General features: G+C 52.2%; 1 long non-coding RNA gene across 1 annotated transcript; it reads right to left on the bottom strand.

The window, feature by feature from the left end:
- Positions 1 to 570: 570 nt before the first annotated feature.
- Positions 571 to 3,285, bottom strand: LOC111758479 (uncharacterized). The gene is made up of 2 exons (XR_002792657.2): positions 1,172 to 3,285; positions 571 to 1,056 (listed from the first exon to the last, which is right to left on the bottom strand). It is a non-coding gene; the product is annotated as an uncharacterized LOC111758479 (long non-coding RNA).
- Positions 3,286 to 9,405: the final 6,120 nt, after the last annotated feature.

The following is a 9,405-nucleotide window of genomic DNA, read 5'->3' as shown; positions in this document are numbered from 1 at the left end:
AAAGAAGAGAAGTGAGTTCCAGTGCAGAGCATGGCCAGGCCTTAGCAGAATTCACTGCAGAACTGAGCTTCCCCGACGATGCCCGGGCCAGGGCCTTTCCAGCATCCCACGTGCTCAGAGCCAGCACAGTTACCAGGAGAAACAATGCAGGGAAGAATAGCCTGTCTCTCACTTGAAAAAATACCTGGTCACGGGTCTAAGATGTTAGGAGGTGGTGAGACCTTTGATGACAGACGGTTTTATTTGTGTGATGTATTGTTGGTGTCAGGGGAACAAACCTAAGAGCAAATCTGTTCAGCCTTGTAGGTACATTATAGCACATGAAAGTCAGGGAACGGTTCCTTTCTACACTCTCCCTGTCGCCTCGGCACCAAAAGCTTGCTCTGTTTTCCAAAATGGGTAGTAACTGTGAAGAAGATAACCAGGGCTATGCTACAGTGTGCCGGACATCAATACTAAAAACTCATCTTCAAGTCCAAATATATTAAAGTTGTTTCTTTCCCACATGTACAAAATGAGCAAAGCTTTCATTATTCATCAAATGAGAAAATTAAGCACTGCAATTATCTGTCTATTGCCCCAGGACAGACTGGGCATCGTTTAATCAGACATTGCTATGTGAAGCTTCAGACTGCGCCTGACCATAAACAGACATTAAAGAGGTTACTTAATGAAAGAAAACACACACACACAAAACCCTTCCAGGTCTTCATAGCCGGTGCTGGTTTCCTTGAGAACTTCTGAACCTCAGAGCTCAGCTGGAGTTTAGGGGGAGGACAGAAGATTCTAGAAGGTGATAACTGGGCCTGTAACCAAACAGCCAAACACAACAAAGCTAAGCGAAACTGCAGGCTTTCTCGTAACCAAACTGCCTCGCTTTTCTTGGGAGTGGCGCTCGCGGAGAGGACCACAGGGCTCCGTAGTTATGTTTGATGACTGGTCTGAAATCCTAGAGCCTCAGAGCCAGCTGGCAGAGCTGGGGGAGGCCTGTGGGTTGCCGAGGGCAGGAGTTGGGAGGGCTGGCTGTAGCTTAACCGTGGTCCTGCAGCTCAGTCACTGTTGGACGTAGAAGAACACTGGGTGAGGGAGGAAGGGACCCCAGTGTTCCTTCCTTGAGAAGCCACCACACCCCTGCCTCTGCCCACCACACCCCTGCCTCTGCCCGCCACACCCCTGCCTGAATCCTTGAGAGCTTTGAGTTTCTGCAAGTTGGACTCAGTGGTCATATTGATGCTTCCTGTTTCACACAGTTTATTTCATGTACAGAAGTTTTCAGGTCAAGGGGCCCCTGGGTGGAGACGGGAGGAGGAGGTTGGTGGTTCTGAGCCCGTCGAGGTTAAGGTCACTCGGAGTTCCCAGGCTTATGGACCGGAGGGCCACGTGTCCAAGCCTGCTTGGTGTGGCCAGGGGGGGTCCTTCCTCCCTCTCATACCTGGGTGAGGCACAGGGGTAGATAGACCTGGTGGCCTTTTTGTCTGCAGCTCTGGTAACCTGCATCCTCGATGCCCAGGACAGCAGCTCCCAAGTCACTCTGCCAGAGCCCTCTTTCCTGGGCACTGGGAAACTGACCAGGAAATTCACCAATTTCCTCTCCCTCTCTTTTGTCCCACATCCCCTTCGCGCAGCTGCGCCTCTGCAGGGCGCACATGGAGGGCGGTGAGCTAAGACAGCCTTCCACAAGCCTGGGGAAAATAACCACTTGCTGGACAGTCAGTCCCCACTGGCCCCGCCCTGGATCCCGCAGAGGCAGGTGCACCCACGACACAGCGGTGAGGCTGCGGCCTCGGCCTCAGTGTGGGGTGCACACCAGGGTGAGGGCTTCCCGGGGGACGTCTCCTCAGGTCTGGAGCTGTTTCAAAGGGAAGCTGAGTTGTGTCTGCCAAGCGCTGAGGGCCCAGTGCCTGTCATGGTCAGCGAAAGGTCTATGCTGTGCCAGGGAAGGGAGCACTGGAAGCAGTCCCAGGAGAGACTCAGAAGGCGCCAGGGAACAGCCAGACACTCCTCAGACGGGGAGAGGTCAGTGCTTCCGACCTCGCTCACCACGAGGGCTGCAGGACACGGCCCCTGACGCCAAGGCACTGCCGCTCTCCTACGGGGACGACCTGGTCCCCTAGAGCTCTGGGGGGCAGTCCTTGCTCCAAGACAGTGACCTGGATCTGCAGCCAGCCCACAGACAGAAGCGGGCCTCCCGGGACCGGCGGGCACATGGTGGGCAGAGGCGGTGGCTAGGCGGCCTGGGCAGGGTCTAGGAGAAGCGAGGAAGGGTCTCCCGAGGCTTCCGAGGAACAGCGCCAAGGACCTCACCTGGGCACAGCTGGGCACGGGTCTCAGGCGTCAGAGCCGCGTTCCCCACGGCGGGCGCTAGGGGGCAGGGCGGGGCGGCGCGAGGACTCGACAGGGTCCGAGGTGCGGGCGTGGAGACTGCAGGGGAGGTGACTCTGGGCTCCTGCGCGGCCGGTCCACCGCCGGGGTTCGCTAGGCGTCCAGGAGAGGCTCGGTAGCGGGCGGTCCCCAGCACCCCTCACCCAGCATCCAGCACCCAGCACCCAGCACCAGCCCGGGCTGGCCCACTTCCCCTGCTTGCGCAGCCAGGCAGGTGAGAGCCGAGGGCAGGGTGCGCACAGCGGTCCCCTCCCCACCCCTGCGGCTGGGGCGCAGCTCAGGGAGGAGGGGAGGATGGGACAGAAGAGAGAAAGAGGAAGGAGGAGAAGGGCAGAGAGGAGGCCCCAGGGTCAGGGAGCGAAGGGAGGAGGGGCGGGGTGGGGCGCAGGGGGACCCCACCCCTGCTATTTCTGGGCCGGGCCAGCTGCAGAGGAAATGTGGAAATGCTCGCAGGGCAGCGCACCCCAGCGCACCCCGCTGCCCCTGCCTGACCGCGGAGGTCCAGGGTTCCAGCCGCACCATCCCCACCCTCCCCATCTCTCCGCCTTGTGCAAGCCCCGTGGCCTGGAATGTGGTGGCTCTGGCCTGAGTTGGCTGAGCTGGACCTTCTCTAGGCGCGGGCGTCCTCAGAGACCACTTGTTACTAGGTGACCGCGTCTCAGGGATCTCGGGCCCCACAGCCGCGTGGACAACGCGGAGAGAAAGTGGCTGATGTTGGATGGCAAGACCTGGCACCAGGAAGCATGGGCCTCTCACGGTCACTTGAGAAGTTTACAGCGACTGGCATCAGACCTGCCTGCTTCGCCCTCCTCACCCCTGCATAGGCGTCCACCGATTACTTAGGTTCATTAGTGTGTATAAAGAAAGCTGGTTCACAAACAGTCCCAGCAGGAAAGGATGTGTGTTGACCCGGCGCTCCTTACCTGCACACAAGAGCTTTGTGTGTGAAGGCTGAAGGCACATAGGGCACACACACACACATGCACAGGCACGGCAACAGGCTCTCTTCCCAAATGGGGACAGGATAGAGGAAGAGCTTAGGGGCAGTTAGTACTCACCAAGCCCCATGTACTCATCTGAGTTCTTGTCCTGAATTAATTCATTAATTTTCACTGGAGGAGCTGAGACAAGGGAAGGTTAAATTGTCCTTCCAGGATCACAGAGCTATGAAGCAACGTTCAAGATTTGAACCTGGCTCTGGAGCCAAAGGGTAATAAGATTTCCTGCTTTTCTATGTGTATTGCTCCATAAATTGTGTGTATTTTCTGCAACCATTGGAGATTCTGGAAGGAGCTGGTGGCTGTGTGTCCTAGAGATCTTTTAAAATAGGTATTAAGGAAGCAGCAGGTGAAAGAGTTTTGCCCTAGAATAAATTACAGGACATTATGGCAGTAGTTCAGCATCGTGGAAGGCCAAATCGGGGATGCTTACCCTGACGGCCACTTCCTCCTTCTTCCCTGATTACAGCTTCCTCCTTCCCTTCCCCGTGCTCATGAAGAAAATTCCAATCAGCTCCTCGCATCATCAGTGTCCACCCCAAGCACCACATCCGGTCAAAGGTCCCACATCCCCATAACCAGTCAGAGGAGAAAGCCAAACTCTTGCTGGTTATGGGCTCCTCTCCATGTCCTTTAAATAAAGAGGGCACTTTGACTTTTTCTTATATTCTTCTCCTGTATTGGGCCAGAAAACTCTAACAGTGGGATCTTGCATTCATTTATGAGTCAAAGTACCACACTGGACCCCCACCAGTAGGTACCCTCAGTCTCTCTGAGGTCTGGGAATGGAAAAGAGGGAGCACCCAGACCAGGAGCAGAAGCACACACAGGCCGCAGAGACCAGCATCGTAATATTTGGGGACATCCCCAGGAGCCTGGCATCAGAAGAGGACACCCAGCCTGGTGCTTAGTGGCTCTGCCTGACTGCAGCCTTGTCCTGCTGTGGCTGCGTATTCCGTGGTGGCCTAAGTGCCCCAGTAAACCCACTTCTGCCTTTGACCTGTGATGGTCTCTTGACCTCTGCTCAGTTTTCCGGGATGGTGCCTTTAGAGCCCTCAAAGTTCTCTGAGTGCCCATCGATAAAATCCCTTTCTGTTTTATGGTCACTGCTGTAGGGTCTAAGCTGTCCTATCTGGTACATATGATGGATTAGTCTCAAATCTTTTAATTTTTGCCAATCTGATAGGCCAAAGCGGGGGAGGAAAAGTACTTCATGGATTTAATTTACATTTATTTGCTTTTCACTAGGGAGGTGAGGGTGGAGATCGCTGACTTCAAATAAAATCCATTTTACAAAGTTATGGCCAACATATCTGGAGCTAGGCAGAGGCCACGGAGGTGGACTGCACTTTCCGGCCTGCCTTGAGGTTAGGTTGGTCCTCATGGCCACGTCCTCACCAGCAGAGTGAAGAGTCCCGTGGAAGGAGCTGCTTCTGGTTGGGGGCTGTGCAGCTGGGGGTGTCTGCTCCACGGTGCCTGGGGTCCGGCTGGGGCAGCAGCCCAGTGCAGGATCAGGGTCCAAAGGGAGAGCTTAAGACCTTAGACTTTTAAAATTATTTTCACCAGGCTCAAAGATGGTACGTCGCTTTGTGGTTTTAATGAGCTAAACATTTTGTGCAGTGTTGCAAAGCAGGAAGAGAACTCTTGTAATTTGAAAACAGATATTCCTTGATTTACAATAGGTTTATAAATCAGTAGGCGCACTGCAACTTGAAAATGTCCTGAGTTAGAAACATACATGATTCGCCTGGCCCCAAGAGCTGCTCAACCACACAACATCCCGCAGTGTTGGCTGCTGACCCTCATAATGCTATGGCACTGACAACAGTGCCTCGTCACTGTCGCCTAAGGATCACACTGAAGATCAGTAGCCCCAGAAAGATCAAGGTGCAAAATATGATTTCTACTAACAGTATAAACTTAGGCACCATCATTAAGTCAGAAAATTGTGAGTACCGGCACCATGACCTGGGACCACATCGCTACCCATGTATCTATATCTCTGTATCCATCTGTCTGTCGGTCTGCCTGTCTCCTAATTGGTTCTGTCTCTATGGGAAACCTAAGATGGAAAAGAGGCTCCAGGCTCTGTGTGACTGGGTTTCTCTGTCACCCAAGTGGAGCCTTACCCTAACTCATCTGGAGGTGGATGGGTTTCCACTGCTGGTTTGGATTCTGTGACCTTTTTGAGCTTTAAGGTCTGGACCTTAATCATCTTCATGTGCTTCTCTGCACATAACTCAGCGCATTAACCTTTTGGTCATAATATTTGTTGCAAATTTGTTGTGATGGGTCTCTGGTCTCTTCTCTTCATCTTGGGCAGTTTTTATCCTAGGGAATACACTGCAGCTCTCTGTGCTTCAGACAGAAATCCAGCTCACTCTGGTGCACTGCAGAGGCTGTTGACTGAGCTACCCACCTGCCCGTGCTCTTCACAGTACTTGAGGTTCCTACAGTAAACAGAAGACACTGTCAATTTGTGTCCTTCTGTACAATTTTAAAATGCTCTCCGGGTAAGTCCTCCAGAACTCTGGTTAGGTCTGTGCCCCGATTATGTCATTGTTACCATTGCAAATTTTGCCTTCTTCTGCTTGTGGTAAGGAAAAGGGGTTGGTTTCTACCTTTGGTCTGAGTCGTCTCGCCCTCTGACTGACTCCTACATCCTGTCAAACATGCCCCAGATGGTAATTCTGCTAGTTTTAATGTCTCTGTCAATTCCTACGTTATTCTGATTCTCCTGCACGCTCTTGGTTTCCTTCAGACGTTAGGGATTCTAGATCATCTGATCCCATCTGATCAATGAGGGCCAGGATGGTGGCCCTCAGCCTATGAGCCATAGATTTCTGGGGGAGAGGAGGCAGGGCCTTTTTCAAGGTCATCCACAAGGTCAAAGGAATAACAAGGTGCTTTCTTCCTTCATGGATGCTCAGTGAGTTTTCCAGAGTCTACAACCTATGTGATCCCACAATAGCTTGAAAGCAGAGCAGATATGAAAATCCAACTGGTGATAAACCAGAGTCTGGAAAGATTTTTTAAAAATATAAAAGAATATTATTCTTCTTACTAAATAGTTTTTTAGAAAAGCATAGTTATTTTCATAAATATTATTTGAAATAGCATACCATTGTTATTATTAAATGAATAAATAAATGTTTTCTCCAGGTGAACTTCTGCTGTGTTAAATAGTAAAAGGTTTAACCCATGGCAATGACAGCCTCTCCAGCAGTCAGATTTCTCAGTTTTCCATCTGTCAGCTTCCCATCACTGTAACAAATTCCTGAGACACCGGAAGGAAAGGTCTGTTTCGGCTCACGGTGCTGGAGGGTTCAGTCCGTGGTTGCTTGGCCTCATCTGGGCTGGAACAACGCCACACCTTGGGAAAGAGCACGTGGCAGGGCCACTCACGCTGCGTCCAGGATGCAAAGAAGAAGAGAAAGGGCCAGGGCTGCACCATTTCCTGCCAGGGCCCACACCAAATGACCTGAAGACCTGAAGACAAATGACCCGAAGACCCTCCGACCCCACCTGCTGGAGGTCCTGTCGCCTCCCAGCAGTGCACTAGTGCCACCCTGAGGACCAAACATTTTTTGTTTTCAGTACTGGAGATTGAACCCAGCCCTTTTTACATTTTGAGACAGGATCTTTCTAAATTGTTAAATTGCACAGGCTAAGCTTGAACCTGTGATCCACCTGCCTCAACCTCCCAGAGTGCTTGGATGATAAGTATGCAGCACCACACCCAGCTGGGAACAAACCTTGACCTTTGAAAGACATTTTAAGATACAAATTGTGGTGGAGAGTAGGCGTTTCTGAGCCAGCATGTCTAGGAATGTTGGTCTTGCCTGATGGCACTCACTGTGTGGGACACTTCTTCAATTACTGAACCTGCTTTCTGGCAAGGACTGTCCAGCAACTCTGGCACCACTGAGTGCGTAGGGCCTTGGAGCTGGGCAAGGCTGTGGGAGCCTTGATGGGGTGCCTGCTCTGGGATGCTCTGTCCCTCTTCTGAGTGGCATTTGCCTGAAAGTTACTTGGGCAGGGCCTGTGTTTGCTCCAGATGCTCCTAGCAGCTCTGTCCTCAGTGTTTGTACTGTGAGCTTCATCCAGAGCCTGTCTCATCCCCTGGAGGCGTCCTCTCAGTAATCAGCCCTGTTCTTGTCTCCTCTGCCAGCTCCCCAGACTTAGAGTTTGAAGACGACCACCCACCTGCACCATAGAGCCCACCTTGGCTCTGTCGGTGTCCCCTGAATCTGGTCTCATCTGCTTTCTGTCTTCTAGAAAGTCCCCCACTGTGCTGGTGGCACTTTTCCTAGTTTTTCCAGACTTCTGAGTATTTGCTTCACACTCATCCTCCCATCCCATAGAAGGAGTGTGAGGGTAGAAGGTCTTGGACGTGTTTTATCAGCCTATCTTGATCCCAGTAGGAAAAATGGTCCGTGAATGAATCAGCAAGGGCTCTGTGGTGGACTCTCAGGGTAGGGAGGCAACCAAACCAATAAAAATCTTCTAAAACTGGGCGGCTGGGAGGAGCACAGGTGGACTGGTTTAGTTATAGTGCTGATCCCTGCCTGTGTGAGAGCGCCTGTAGTCCCGTGAGGTCAGGGTGTCCTTGGGGCTGTGCAGTAGCTCAGCAGCAGACTGTCCCTCTCTTCAGGCGTAACCTAGCTGATGGGAGTTAGGTCACGGCGGCATCACTGTTAGAAGAGAACGTGATGTCTACCTTGTGTTCTAATCCTGACTCTCAAAGAAAACCTGGCTCAGCTCTCCTGGACACTTGGCCAGTCATGAGGACGGAGGGTATTGGGAAGCATCCCCAGAGGAGAGGGAGCCCCTGGGAGGGGGCTGCAGGGAGCTTTGGGTTGGGGAGCCCCACCCTTCCTCTTGCCTTGGGCCTGAGCAGTTGATAACATCGAGCTGGTCATGGTCCCTTTCTCATGAAAAGCAGACAGACGCTTTAAAGATGCTGTCCAGACAGCAGCAGGGAGCCCAGGGTGGCCACAGAGCGAACCAGGGAAAGGAAGCTTAGGTCGCCGCACATTTAATGTAAAAGAAAACACTTCCCTCCTGAAGCAGGGGGCTGAACTATGCCACTTGGCAGGGGCACACACCAAAGCAGAGCCTCCCCGCTTCTCTGGGAAGTCAGGCCACACCCTCCGGACATGGGAAAGGCTTTCTTCTCTATTTCAAATGACCCTGGTTCGCCTTTTTTAGATGCAAATGTTTGTTTGGTCTGCTTTGAAATACCTCGGTGCAGCTGAAATAATTTAAGGCAGCCCTACAAAAAGTGACCACTTCCTGACCTTCTAATGTGTGAACCCTTCAGCAGGGGCCACAGAGGGAATCTGCAGGACACCTGGGGATGCTGCCCCTCCCTCCTGGGGCCTCCCTGGCCTCACAGACAGGGCGGACCGGTGCGGAAGGATTCAGTGGCTGTGTAGGTGGATACCTCTGTGGGCCAGTGATGACCACTGAGAGGGAGCCTGCATTCTGGCAGGGATCTGACACTATGCGGGGTACCTCTGGGAGAGGGGCAGGGAGCCGTGGGGCTCGCCCTTCAGCAGTTAGCTTGGGCAATTTAACTTTTTACCCCACATCCTAGAAGTACAGGATGTGCAGAAATCTGTGATGGAGAAAGAACCTTCTGCAAAACATTGCAAGGATTGAACGTGTAAAATGCAATGTCCTTACGTGACCGTAGGGGACTGGTTCCAGGGTGCAGTAGACAGCATAATGTGTGTTCTTGTCTAAAATGGTGGTGCATTGGCACAGAACCTGGGCGTGTCCTCCTTCTGTAGACCGTAAATAATCCCTAGACGACTTATAAGGCCTGACACAATGTGAATGACACGTAATAGTGATTACTCGGTATTGCTTGGGAAGCAGTGATCAGAAAAAAATCTGTACAAGTGAAGTATAGTACAGACATAGTTTGGATCCATGAATATTTTCTGTCAGTGGTTGGTTAAATCTGTGGGTGTGAAACTCATGGATACAGAGGTCAGATGAGTGTGAGTGTACATGACAG

Source organism: Cavia porcellus, unplaced genomic scaffold (genome assembly GCF_034190915.1).
Source record: "Cavia porcellus strain 051 isolate PalLab524CR breed Dunkin Hartley unplaced genomic scaffold, mCavPor4.1 scaffold_6, whole genome shotgun sequence".
In the NCBI taxonomy this organism is placed as follows: domain Eukaryota; kingdom Metazoa; phylum Chordata; class Mammalia; order Rodentia; family Caviidae; genus Cavia; species Cavia porcellus.
The sequence above is the reverse complement of the archived record's forward strand: the minus strand, read 5'-3'. Positions and strand labels throughout refer to the sequence as shown.